Consider the following 15,022-nt stretch of genomic DNA (forward strand, 5'->3'; position numbering starts at 1 on the left):
GTGATTTCCTGGGGAAGGTGGTCACTGTAATCCATCGAACCGATGTGGAAATCTCTTGCCCTTTTGTGGAAATATGGATTTTTCTGATCAGTTATGTCCCCTATCTTGGACCCCAACGATTTCATGTATGAATCACAAGTACATGTATGTTCCCTCCAGTTCCAGTTATGAAGACGCAAACACATGTGCGTCCACCGTCAACATGTCCTCTGTCAGATCCGCCATGAATAGGTCGGATATTTCATTCCTAAGTATGAAAGGCCACCGACTTTATATGGTTCACTTATGCCGTTTTACAGTCCAGGCAAGTAGGCCCTGATTCTGTCATCAAACTCTTCTTGCCTTCTGCCTCTGAAAACTCCAGTCTGAGCCTGCATCTGTGACCATGAACTTTGTCTCATTCTCTGCGCGGCTCACGAAGCCTGACATCAGCCTATTCTCTGCCAAGAACTGTATTTCACCTTCGAGTTATCTGCTTCGCTCCCCAGCCGATGCATTCCTGTCTAGTAGTTTAAGTAAACATTCTTCCAGCTACCGAGCAAAGGGCCCGGCTTCTCTGTCTTTATGCAAGTAATTCATAGCCCTGTTACCATGAAAGGTTCCTGCCCCTTGCATCTCATATAGACACTTAGACACTTAGACGCTTGTACACGCACGCACAGGCAGTATAGAATAGATTCTGTCCGAGAGTCCTTCTTTTGTGGATAACATAGTTCTTTAAACATAGGATGTTAGATATGATTTGGGATTAGGTTGACTTGACCCCCCAGACTTTTCGTCTCCACATGTAGAGCTAAATGTCAAGTCCCCTTCACCCCCTAGTTGCACGTCAATCACACGTCATGCTGCTGCGCGCGCATCTATGCCAAGTATTATCTTATAGATCCACCTATATATGACATTATAACCAATTATGTTCCTTTTTTTTCTCCTCATTACGCCCATTTTCGGTTACGCATATGAATCGTCATTTTCCTTATCAATTGTTACGCCTACCACATTCGCTTCATTGTAATGTATGTTCTATAAAAGTCATTTCTTGTCAATAAAGTATGTACTTCACTTCCTGAACCTTCGTGGTGACGGAACTTGGAGCAACCGATTATAATCGATCATTGGAATAAAGCCCATTCCGAACCTCTAATACCACGGATTCTGCCTCTTATTTACTGAGCTATTTTATTATGTTTCTGTACCAAATTAAGTCCCGGTAATTATTTACCACATGAATGGCGCCCGAACAGGGACACTTTCTCATCTCACGCGCCGGCGGTGAGTTGCAGGCCCGGTCTCCTGCCACAGCTGGACGGACAATAACGCGTACCAGCAGGATTTCCTGTATCTCCCTCCGGTCAAGCGGGGGCGACTGAGGCTGCGATCAACACCCAGACGAGGCGGTGAGAAGTGCGAAGTATCCCGACCAGAGCCTAGCTGAGAGAGCAAGATCCGAGGTATACAGAGGCCCACCGGTTTCCGAAGTCCCAAGTCGAGTCCAGTCTCCGCAGTGTTCGAGTCGAGTCCAGTCCGGTTCAAGTTCAGTTCAGTTTCCGAGGCCTTCCGTTTCCGAGCTACCCGGTGAGTACCATTACTGGGGAGGCTTTCTGACGTGCACATAGGTTGTGCCGGTCAAGACGGGTTTGGGTACACAAATCCGGTCTGCACTGTTTCAGCAGTGTATCTGTACTGTTTAGCAGTATATCTAGTATATCAAGTATATACATCAGTTAAAGTCGAGTATTATGTTTTTGTGTTTAAGTTTTCCTTAGACCGCCATCATTATTGATTGCTCAGGTAAATGTTAAATGTTAAATGTTTTAAGTACGTTCTACATATTGTGGTGTGAATGACTGTTCATTATCGTGTTTACTGTATTAAGTTTGTTCAAAATCAAGTATCAGATCAGTTCTCAATATGCCGCTCTTTTCGAAACTAAGACAGATCACTACAAGAAAAGGGGTACTCGAAGAAGCCGTTCCTATTCCTCCTAGGGACACTCCAGGGTACTTCATGTATCATAAACATGGCTTAGACGCTATATTATTTCTTGATTTATGGGTAGACTATACCAAGGAATTACCAGAAAGTCAGAGGTGGCCCGCAGCGGGGACCTGGGATGCAGAGTGCATCATGAAAGTCGAGGAAGAGTTATGGAAAAGGAAAGTCAGACAGTCACAGAAAGACGCCGTTGAGTTATGGCGTAAAGAATCTCATAGACGCACGGAAAAAGCACTCCGACAGGAAGAAAAGAATAAAGAGAGTTCAAATAAAGTTCGAGAAAATTTATTAATTGAAGAAGGTATCCGAGTGAAATCAGAACAAGTAGACAGACAAAGAAATGCCCTTATGAATGGTATGTATCCCCTTCTGGCCGAAGGATTACCTAAGGCTACTCCAGAGATACCGAAAGACTTGCCAACCCCATTATTTCCAATAAAGGTACATCCTAAGGGGCATCCTAGAACCGCAGAAGATGTTTTTCTTTCCTCATATTTAGATGACGCAGCTCCCGAGTATGTTAATTCCGCCCCACATAGACCGCCTGTCAGGGAGGTTCAACGCCAAGATCCAGTACCCGTATCTCTACAGCAACGAGTTCCGGCAAGCACATCTGTTTCTACATCTGTTCCTGCAGATACTTCTATAGCTGTGTCCACACCTATAGTTGCTGTATCGCGTTCAACGAATCCTTTCACGCCCGACACCCCAGATGGGGCTACGGGAGGTACTACCAATATTTTTTCTACGCCACCCAGAATAAATAAACGTACTTTTCAAGAGTCAGCACATTCACGTACCCCCAAACTCATAAATGCCCGTACGCTTAAGGAACTTCTGGTAGATTGTAGATATGACCCTGTGCCCGGCAAAGAGGACGAAATGACCCTGGCATCATTGCGTATCAGACGAGCCGCAGTGTATTTAGGGAAGTTACCAGGAATGACTGCGCATCTAGATAAAATATATCATTTTGTCCAAACAGGGCAAGATTCAGAATGTATTAACAGAGCTATGGAATATCAGAAAGTGGAGATACAGGGGGAACTGTTACGTTTCCTCATAAATTGTGTGATCAGAAATCAAGACCGACCAGGGGTAGACCCGGAAGCAATGCAAATTCTTACCAGATGGAGCCAGAATATATCAGAAGGTAGACATGATAAGCAAAATTGTATAATAGCCATGTGCCGAAAGATCCGTAAAGAAATAGAACGCCTACACGAAGAAAGATTAGCGGTAGACCAGTTCGAACAAAGCGAGGAGGAAGGGTCAGGACTGCCCACAGGACAGTCAGACACCATAGCCTATGTAGGTAGAGGAAGATCTTGTAATAGTAATAGATGTCTTATTGACCCGATACGTCCGATATGTCCAGATAATAACAGGAATTTCCAAATACCTATAATTAATATAAGGTCTAACGAGCATTCGTTCCAAGCCGCCGACAAATTACTCCGAGAACGAAGGGGTTATCATTTTCTCGATTCTATGGATGAACAAGATTTAGCTAGGTCAGCTGTCCCTTGGGTTGACAGTCCCGGAAAATATAGTGATGATACAGTAGCACGCACATTTTTGAATCTCACCCCAGATGAACAGCGTTTAGCTGGGATTTATATGATTCAACAACTCCTTATACTATATCAGAGTCAGCATTCGGACCCTGGTCCCTTACCTGATATATTGACTGAATTACTCATGAATAGATGGAGAGGTTCAGGTACTAAATTAATTAAAGAAATACTAGAATCAAGAAAGCAGTACATTCTTTTTGTATGTTCAGAACATGTTTCACTACCCATTAAGGAAAGAACCACGTATTACATGGACAGACAGAATCCTTTACGAGAAGTACACCCAATAAAGGGCGAGGACAATGAGTTTAAACGCGTATTTGTATATCAAAAATAGAATTGTTAGAAATGAAGAAAGTGGTACCCAGTCATGACAAAGATCCAGCGGGTTTTCACCGAGAAATTAAAGACATGTTACTCATGGGAGAGTATACCTATCCCGACATTATGACAATATTAAAGGTATTGATGCCTGCTGGCATCTATGAGAAACTCAGGGAAAAAGAGTGGGAGGTAGGAGACCAAAAGATAGAATGGTCGGTATTAGAAGCAGAAGAAAAGGCCCGAACTGCAGGAGCAGGACTTGGGGATAAAACTAAAGCGCTACCAGGTTTACTAGTACAGGTACTGCCACGTTTATTAACTACGAAAAAGGAAGATTGGGGTACAATTTCAGCCTGTAAGCAGAAGCAAGATGAAGACACTAGTGATTACTATGCCCGATTTGAAAAATGTTTTGGTATAAATAGTGGCGAATCATACCCGCATCTGTTTGTAACAAAATTAGTAGAAAATGCCCTGCCCCAAGTAAAGAATAGAGTATTAAAATTCGAGAGTACCTGGCAAGGTAACACTCCATCACAAATGTTACAAATGTTACAGTACCATCACAATAGAATTAGAGAGGAACAAGAACATGAACACAGACGCATGAAAGATACGAAAATGAAAATGCTAGTTTCTCAGACAGTTCCAGCTGAAGGACATAAAAAGGGTATGACACATTCCGGTGATTCAGCAGGACCTGTAAAAGGGACATGCAATTATTGTAAAAAGCCAGGTCATTACGTACACGATTGTCCAGTTTTGAAACATAATATCGCCATAGGTAACACAAAAGAAAGACCACGGCCACCTAGACAGGATCAGAATGAACAAGGAGCCCCGCAGCATGCACAGTCCATGCCAGCTCCACCACAGTCTATACAGTTTGTGCCGGCTGCACCAGCGCTGCCTGTTGCTGCCACACAAACCACGACACGACAGCTGTACCAGACTGCACAGTACGACTATCCTGATTACCAACGATACGCATGAACCAGCCTAGAGAGGGAAGTTGACTTACCCCTTATCGAGATCCCTGTAGATCAAGAAGGACCTTATGTACATAGTGAATTATTAGGCCAAGATAGAAAATTTTTACTCGATACAGGGGCAAGTCGAACAACAATAAAACGTAGTGAAGTTCCAGGGGCACCCCTCTCAGGCTCTCAGAATATTTCCCTTGGTTTTTCAGGAAAACCTATTGTTAATGAAGTGTCACAACCTCTTCCACTTACGATAGGACCTTTGACCCGAACTACCGATTTATTGCTTACTAAATCATGTCCAGAAAATCTGTTAGGAATAAAAACACTGAAAGCTCTAGGAGCTATAATATGTTGTTCTCCGGAAGGAGTAAGATTGTTTTTACGTGATTTTAAAGGTCACTATGTATCTAGAGACATGGATCCCCGACTGCAGACTTTACCTACACATCTATGGGCACAAGGCCCTACTGATGTTGGTTGCATGAATATTACACCATATCGAGTCACATTAAAGGCAGGAGTGGTACTACCACGAATGCGACAATACAAGTTACCACCAGATGCTGTAGTGGCTTTGCTGCAAATCATTGACGAGCTCATTGCCCAAGGAGTAGTTGTGGAAACAGACTCCAATGTATGTAATTCACCAATAATTCCGATTCTTAAACGAACAGATCCAAAGGCCCCGCCAGTATATCGATTGGTTATTGATCTGCGCGAATTAAACAAGTGTATTGTGCCACAATTCCCTGTGGTCCCTGATATCTCGTCATTATTGACAGCCATTGATTCCGAAGCAACATTCTTTACTGTAATTGATCTCAAGAATGCCTTTTTCAGCGTCCCAATAGATCCGGAAAGCCAATATTTGTTCGGATTTAGTTTAAATGGACGTAGCTTTAAATTCTCACGCGCACCTCAAGGATTTACAGAAAGCCCCAGCATCTATAGCCAAGCACTGAAACGAGAACTTGACAGTATCCGCATGCCAGTTAACACTGCTCTGCTTCAATATGTCGATGATCTGCTGATCACCGCGAGAAGCGAACCGGAATGTGAAAAAGCATCACTGACAGTTTTACAATTTCTAGCTGAAAAGGGTCACAAGGTATCCCCTTCTAAGCTGCAATTCTGTGTCCAGCGAGTTGTTTATCTTGGACACTCGCTGTCCAAGGAGGGAAGGCAGCTTACACCAGATCGCATCCAGTTAATTGCTAACATGCCAATACCCAAGACACAAAAGGAGGTGCGGGCTTTTATAGGCCTCACTTCATATTGTAGGCAGTGGATCCCTCAGTATGCATTTCTAGCAAAACCACTCATTCAGTTGACAACACAGGAGGCAGCCACATCGACTGTTCTCCCTTGGACTCAGGAACATACACAAGCTTTTGAAAGCCTGAAGAAAGCTTTATGTCAAGCACCTGTTTTAGCAACACCATGTTACAATAAACAGTTTACACTCTTTGTTACAGAACGCGAAGGTACTGCCTTGTCAGTACTCACTCAGGAACAAGCAGGAGCACACAAACCATGTGCTTATTTTTCTAGTACATTAGATCCCGTAGCTCAGGCTTTGCCTGCGTGCCTGAAATCAGTGGCAGCGACAGCTTTAGCAATCAGACAAAGCGATGCCATAGTGTTAGGACATCCATTGACAGTTCAAGTACCACACGCAGTAGAGGTTCTTGTAAATAGAACGCAAACACAACACTTGACTATAGCGCGACTTACAGGGTACGAACTTACATTGTTTCAGCCACATATAGAAATCAGACGCTGTAACACATTGAATCCTGCCACACTTTTGCCAGTAACCGGAACAGACCCACTAGCCCATGACTGTATTGAAGTTATTACTATAACGACGAAACCCAGACAAGACTTAACCGATGTCCCATTGTCAGATCCAGACCTGACATTGTATGTAGATGGTTCATGTATGAGAACAAATACAGGAGAGTTAGTGGCTGCTTACGCAGTCACAACAGATACTGAAGTCATTGAAACAAATCGTATAAATACTTTGTCAGCTCAAGCCGCAGAGCTCATCGCTCTGACACAAGCCTGTATTCAAGCCACTAATAAAAAAGTCAACATATACACTGATTCACGTTATGCATTTGGAGTTGTACATGACTTCGGCGTGCTGTGGCGAGAGAGAGGTTATTTAACTTCCCACGGTGCCCACATTCAGCACGGACCCCTCATTCATGCCTTATTAGATGCGATACATCTACCGACTGCTATATCAATTATGAAATGTAAAGCTCATACGAAAGTCACTGATATCATTTCTCAAGGCAATGATCTAGCCGACAGAACAGCTAAACAGACTGCTCAAACTCAAACCTCCGACATGACAAAGACAATAGTCCCGATGCCGACACATTGTATGACAGTTAAAGATCCTACTTTTGACGTAATTGACATCCAGACACATGCTACACCAGATGAAATAAAGAAATGGACCGAATTAGGAGGGACCCAAACGGATCAAGGATGGATGATGAAGGAAAAGTCTGTATGGTTCCTTCCTGATTCAATCCTTGATCCGTTTGGGTCCCTCCTAATTCGGTCCATTTCTTTATTTCATCTGGTGTAGCATGTGTCTGGATGTCAATTACGTCAAAAGTAGGATCTTTAACTGTCATACAATGTGTCGGCATCGGGACTATTGTCTTTGTCATGTCGGAGGTTTATCTTGGACACTCGCTGTCCAAGGAGGGAAGGCAGCTTACACCAGATCGCATCCAGTTAATTGCTAACATGCCAATACCCAAGACACAAAAGGAGGTGCGGGCTTTTATAGGCCTCACTTCATATTGTAGGCAGTGGATCCCTCAGTATGCATTTCTAGCAAAACCACTCATTCAGTTGACAACACAGGAGGCAGCCACATCGACTGTTCTCCCTTGGACTCAGGAACATACACAAGCTTTTGAAAAGTAGGATCTTTAACTGTCATACAATGTGTCGGCATCGGGACTATTGTCTTTGTCATGTCGGAGGTTTATCTTGGACACTCGCTGTCCAAGGAGGGAAGGCAGCTTACACCAGATCGCATCCAGTTAATTGCTAACATGCCAATACCCAAGACACAAAAGGAGGTGCGGGCTTTTATAGGCCTCACTTCATATTGTAGGCAGTGGATCCCTCAGTATGCATTTCTAGCAAAAACTTTTGACGTAATTGACATCCAGACACATGCTACACCAGATGAAATAAAGAAATGGACCGAATTAGGAGGGACCCAAACGGATCAAGGATGGATGATGAAGGAAAAGTCTGTATGGTTCCTTCCTGATTCAATGGTCCAAGTTATAATTAACACTATACATAGTCCAGCACATCTAGGAGAAAAAGCTATGCTAGATAGCATTCAACACATTTGGTTCAATAAACATTTACGAGCAGCAGCCAAACAAAAGGTCCGTACCTGTATGATCTGTTGCCAGTTCAACCCAGGAAAAAGCGTTCCCGTAGAACAGGGTGGATTTCATCCTCCTGATCACCCTTTTGAAGTCCTCCAGATGGATTATATCCAGATGGAACGATGTCGAGGATTCAAATACGTTCTCGTAGTTGTTTGTGCTCTTTCCCGTTGGACGGAGGCATACCCGGTTTCAGATTACACTGCCCCGACTACTGCCAAACAGTTGGTTCGAGAATTCTTCCCACAATACGGTTTACCACGTGTTGTTCACTCAGATAACGGCCAGCCGTTCTCATCCGAACTAATGAAACATGTTTCACTTTTGTTAGGATATCAGTGGAAATTCCACTGTGTCCGACACCCTGAGGCAGCAGGTCTCGTAGAAAGACATAATCAGACCCTGAAAATTAGATTGTCCAAAATATGCAGGGAGAAAGGTGTCGACTGGGTAGCAGCACTACCAGTTGCACTCTTTTACACGAGAATGGTAGCACACTCTCGAACAGGGCTATCCCCGTATGAAGTGATCTTCGGCAGACCACCAAATATGTGGGGGACGCCTATGCCACGAAAAATAACTGATATTGACTGTAATATGCTGACAGATTACTTGGCTTCCTTGATGTCTGCACTACAATCTTGTCGTTCACAGGTAGCTGCAGCCTTTCCCGACAACACTGAGGTGAAACCCCTTGACGTAGTCCCGGGGGACCTCGTTCTTGTGAGGAATTTCGACCGAAAGACTCAGCTGGAGCCCAGGTGGAAGTCACCCAAGTTGGTCCTGCTGACCACAAGAACAGCCGTGAAGATTGAAGGCAGAAAAGGATGGATTCATTCAAGTCATATCAAGAAATTTCATGGACTTCCTTCGGATGTGAATAGCCCACCTCGTGTGTCTTCACCCATTGACTCAAAACTACCTTTGGCTGAGGCCAACAGTCAGGAACTTTATAAATTGAAACTCAGGCCTAAACCGTCGGACGATTTGATTGTTTAAGTCCTCTCCAAGGTGAAGCGGTTGAATCTGTCTCCGACATGTATCCCTTAGACCTGAATCATGGAAAATCGCGAAAAATGTTGAAACGACAGGCGTATTGTAAATCACTGCGTAGTCATTGCATAGTGACATTATTAACCTTGTTTTTCTTGAGTTTTTTAATAATTATTGCAAGTATATTGTTGCACATATATTATCCTATTTCTAGACATGTTTACAATGTTACTGCTGAACATTCTTTTAGTGACCTACCCCCGCATGAATTGTCCTATAGACTTGCGCTGCGCAATAACACTTTCATTAGTATGTTACATCATTCCCATCAGACTAGTAATGCTACTAATTGTTGGGTGTGTGGCCGGCTCCCTCCCTATCAGAATTATGAAGGAGTCCTGCCTTTCTTTCCACATCCGTTTACACATAATGGCTCCTGTGGAGCATGGTTCAGCTTAATCAATTCCATAGACTCAGACACAGCAGTTTATCAAGACCATTGGGTATGGGGAAATCTGAACCTAGTTTTATTCAAAGTCTGTTACCCTGACAAGAAGGGTCGCCCCAAAGGAACAGGAACTGATCTAGAAAATGAAGTATATGGATTAGGTAATTTTACACCTAATCTCATGATTCTAAATGTCGAATCCGAAGTTGAACTAGTTTTACCCACCATGTCAGTATTCCCAGCAAAGGGTGAATTGTGTGTAAGAAAAGTTGGTTCCATACATATGGGCCATAGTAAATGCACTACTATAGTAGAATTCAGTGATCAAGGCAAATCTTCATTTAGGGCTTATCGCCACTCCTACTTTATATGTGGTCAGACTGCATATATGCGTCTACCTCTAGATTGGGATGGTACCTGCTACATTGCATTTCTTTTGCCACCTGTTTTCCTAGCTCCTCCTGATTATTATAGAAATATTCATTTAGTACACAACAGAAAGCGGAGAGATCTCCCAATTGTCGATTATACTGAGACGGCATGGGACAAGTATGTAGATTTTAATAAAGGCATCTTTCCCTATATAGGTACTGTTACTAATAGTAAGCTGATACGTAGATTAACTAGAACCCTTGAAGCAGTAGTGAATGAAACTATTTCCGCTTTAGGCAATTTAACAGAAGAGCAGTCTGCTATGCGGATTGTTGTGCTTCAAAATCGTCTTGTCCTTGACGTCATCCTGGCTGATAGGGGCGGAGCTTGTAGGGTCATCGGATCAAGCTGCTGCGTATTCATACCAGAAAATTCGCCATCTGTATATAAAGCCATAACTCGCCTTCATAAGATTGTAAGCCAGATACACCAGAACCCAGGCACCTGGACTTGGTCCGGTTGGTTTTGGAGTGTATTATCTACCTTTGGATGGAAGGTCCTATCTTTCCTAGGTATTGGCCTTCTCATACTATTCAGTTGCTGTCTATGTCTACAATGTGGACCAGCGATCTGTGGTCTGTGTGCCACATCGTGTATTCCACCACCAAGATTTCATTCATCACGGAAGAAGAAAGAAGAACAAATGATGTTATATGAACAGATCAATGGATTGATGAAGATTGATATCTCTTAACGGGCAAGTAGGGGACAAGGAGGGAATGTGGAAATATGGATTTTTCTGATCAGTTATGTCCCCTATCTTGGACCCCAACGATTTCATGTATGAATCACAAGTACATGTATGTTCCCTCCAGTTCCAGTTATGAAGACGCAAACACATGTGCGTCCACCGTCAACATGTCCTCTGTCAGATCCGCCATGAATAGGTCGGATATTTCATTCCTAAGTATGAAAGGCCACCGACTTTATATGGTTCACTTATGCCGTTTTACAGTCCAGGCAAGTAGGCCCTGATTCTGTCATCAAACTCTTCTTGCCTTCTGCCTCTGAAAACTCCAGTCTGAGCCTGCATCTGTGACCATGAACTTTGTCTCATTCTCTGCGCGGCTCACGAAGCCTGACATCAGCCTATTCTCTGCCAAGAACTGTATTTCACCTTCGAGTTATCTGCTTCGCTCCCCAGCCGATGCATTCCTGTCTAGTAGTTTAAGTAAACATTCTTCCAGCTACCGAGCAAAGGGCCCGGCTTCTCTGTCTTTATGCAAGTAATTCATAGCCCTGTTACCATGGAAGGTTCCTGCCCCTTGCATCTCATATAGACACTTAGACACTTAGACGCTTGTACACGCACGCACAGGCAGTATAGAATAGATTCTGTCCGAGAGTCCTTCTTTTGTGGATAACATAGTTCTTTAAACATAGGATGTTAGATATGATTTGGGATTAGGTTGACTTGACCCCCCAGACTTTTCGTCTCCACATGTAGAGCTAAATGTCAAGTCCCCTTCACCCCCTAGTTGCACGTCAATCACACGTCATGCTGCTGCGCGCGCATCTATGCCAAGTATTATCTTATAGATCCACCTATATATGACATTATAACCAATTATGTTCCTTTTTTTTCTCCTCATTACGCCCATTTTCGGTTACGCATATGAATCGTCATTTTCCTTATCAATTGTTACGCCTACCACATTCGCTTCATTGTAATGTATGTTCTATAAAAGTCATTTCTTGTCAATAAAGTATGTACTTCACTTCCTGAACCTTCGTGGTGACGGAACTTGGAGCAACCGATTATAATCGATCATTGGAATAAAGCCCATTCCGAACCTCTAATACCACGGATTCTGCCTCTTATTTACTGAGCTATTTTATTATGTTTCTGTACCAAATTAAGTCCCGGTAATTAAATTATTTACCACACTTTGATACAGGCCTCGAGAGAGAAATGTGAAATCGATTGTGGAGCTAGCCTTAGTGCTATGAAATGTGGCGGATTGAGGACGGTCCCCTGAGAATCTACCATTGAGTGCTCGTAGGCCCAGCTCTTCTAATTTTGAGAGTAGGCTCCTGTCTGTTTCCGAGCTTCTGCCTCCCGGGGTGTTATCTTGGTGGCTTGGTTCCCAGGCAAAGGGATCCTCATCTTCGTTAATCTCTGAGGCTAAATTGCTGAGCATATTTAAGTTGGAATCCCCGGTGATGATCAGGCTGTTGGATTTCTCAGTTGTTAATAATTTTGTGAGTTCTTCCTTCAGCTGTTGAGCTCCCTTGGTTTTTTCCCTAAGGTGTAAATAAAGGTTTATTAGGGCTATGTCCTCTTTTTTGTTCTACTCTCGAGGAGTCACTCGCAGTGCTTGCATTGCATTTAGGGGAAGTAACTTATAAGCCAAGGGTACTACTTCAACGATGGATTTTAGTGAGCTGTATATAGCAAGCCCTTCCTTCTTATGGCCAAGCAATGAGCTCTGTGTAGGTGGCAGAGAATTTAAATTGTATCCCGACAGTACTGGTGGGATATCGGTCCAGGTTTCTTGCAGTATGATGATGTCGAATCTTTGCAAGTAGGTGTTTAGTTCTGGGTCCGAGAATTTGTCTCCTAAGCCATTGATGTTCCAGGAGCACTGGTTGAGGACATTAGACATGTTCCCTGTTTTTGATTTATTTTGTCATTGATTTTTGACTTTGACATTTAGGGTCCTGGATAGCCAACTCCAATTTTGCGAAGTTGGACTGTGATTGGAAGATAGTCTCTTATTGGCCTGTTCTCGATGGAGTAAGTTCTCAGGGGTTTTACTCCGTGCCCCTCTTAGGACTGAATTTGAATTAGGCTGCCCGTTCTCTTTCTTTTGCTGGCTATCCAGGGCTAGAGGATCTGGATATCTTGTTTTAAGAAATGGTTGAAGTTTTATTCCCCATGAGTCGAACTTTGCTTGTTCTTTTAGCAGTCTCTCCGGAAATTCTACTGTGGCCCATACTGTTTTTGTTGCTTCTACCCCTAAGTGTCCCGACATTTCTATAAATTCTACTGATTCCAGATCACTAGAGGATATATTTTTAAGACTGTCGATTGTTTTCAGTAGGCGTAGTATATTCCCCCTATTTAGAGTATCTATTGTGCCCCTTGATTTATACTCCGGGTGGAAGACTATTATGGTAGTGCCTATTTGTCCCTTGTCTTGTGTCTGGCTGTTGTTCACAGTATTAGGGTTCTCCTCTGAGCCTTGATGTTCCTCATTTGCTTCTGCCCATCTTTTAACACTTGTTTCATTTTTCTTCGTTAGTTTTGGTCCAATAGGGCTTACTGCAGTTGCTGCCCATTGAGGGCTTCCTCGAGGGTGTCTTTCTTCCTTTTTGTGGGGGGGACTAGTGATGGACCTTCTTTCTTGAGATGGTTCTCTTTCGGGTTTTTTCCTTTCATCCAGGTTTCCAATTTCTTGTGGGCTGTGTTCCGTTTTTTTGTCGTCTCTCATCTCAATCAACCTGTCTTGCGATAAGTCAGATGTCGCTTTCCCCGCTTTTATAAGGGGAGCTGATAGTAAGCCTTCTTTCTTGTGACGATTTTCTTTCGTGTTTTTTCCTCCCTTCCTGATTTCTGGTTTTTTGTTGGTTGTGTTCTGTTTCTGTGTCTTCTCTCATCTCAGTCAGCCTGTCTTGTGGTAGGCCAGATATCACTTTCTCACTAGGAGTGCCCTTACCCCAGGGTATTACCGCTGTTTTTTTCTTTTGATTTCTGCCCTTCCTTTTCTGTTTTCTTCCCTGTTTTCCTGGTTGAAAATGTTTCGTTGCAGCTTCAATTTGTGAGTTTTCACCCGGTGGCACTATATTTGCAGTTAATGTTGTTGTTTGGGTTCCTTTAATTTATGTTGTGTATTACTGACCGTTCTCTTCTTTACTTCTGCGGTTTCCCTGGTGGAGGATAGATCTTGGGTCGTCTTTAAGCTCTCCTGCATTGGTGACTGCGTTCCTTCTAGCAGTGGCGTGCTTATTTCGCATCTCCTCTTGACGGGGTTACTTTTTACAACCTCCCTGATGTCAGAGAGGAGATTGTCCATTGCCGTTGGGAGTGTTGCCAATTTGTCCACGATTGTTATGCAGGAGCAATTAGAATGTGTAAATTGGGTTTCTGCTTGCGCCCTTTTGACCAAGTTGTTCAACTCTGCTTACTTTCCGTCAATATTGGCAACAAATATTGACAGCGAGTTGTGGACAGAAAGTTGTAAGTCCATCTTATCAGACTGGTATTGAATGGAGTTTACCGATAATTGCATTGTGTGCAAAAGCGATGACCAGGTGTCTTCTTTTGCTTTTGGTGTTCCCTTACCCAGATTTGCGTTGGTTACACTGTTGGGCCCTCCTGGCAGTTCCCCCTTGATGGCCGCCGGATAAGATACCACCAATTCTTCCCACTCCTCTGGGGTGAGATACGAGGTTTCAAAGTCATTGATCCAAGGTGATATAGAGTGTGCTTTGGATGAAGTGGATGGACTAGGGGGATCGATGTCTGATTGTGTAGGGACACCTCCTGGCTTAACTTGCTCCTGTTGTTTCTCAGGTTTTTCAGGTTGTTGATCATTTGTTTGAGATGGATGCTGCCCCTGTACTCTGACTTCCTGTGTGATTATGGGCTTTAATTGCCGCACTTCTTTAGTGTCTATACTCATTGTTGGTTCTCTTTTGTTCCTGGGTTCTTGCCTTGCCGGCCTATCCTCTAGCGTTGTCGGTGTGTGTTTGCACAATACCGATTCTATTTGCGCTGTTAAGTCTCTGTGCTGAGTGTGTTTGCTGTTTTGCATGTCATCCTTGTCCTGCAGGGTGTAGTTCCTAGGCCCCCAGTTTCCTTAATCCTCCGGTCCATCTTGTCTCTCAGGG

Source organism: Triturus cristatus, chromosome 3_2, assembly GCF_964204655.1.
Source record: "Triturus cristatus chromosome 3_2, aTriCri1.1, whole genome shotgun sequence".
Taxonomy (NCBI): Eukaryota; Metazoa; Chordata; class Amphibia; order Caudata; family Salamandridae; genus Triturus; species Triturus cristatus.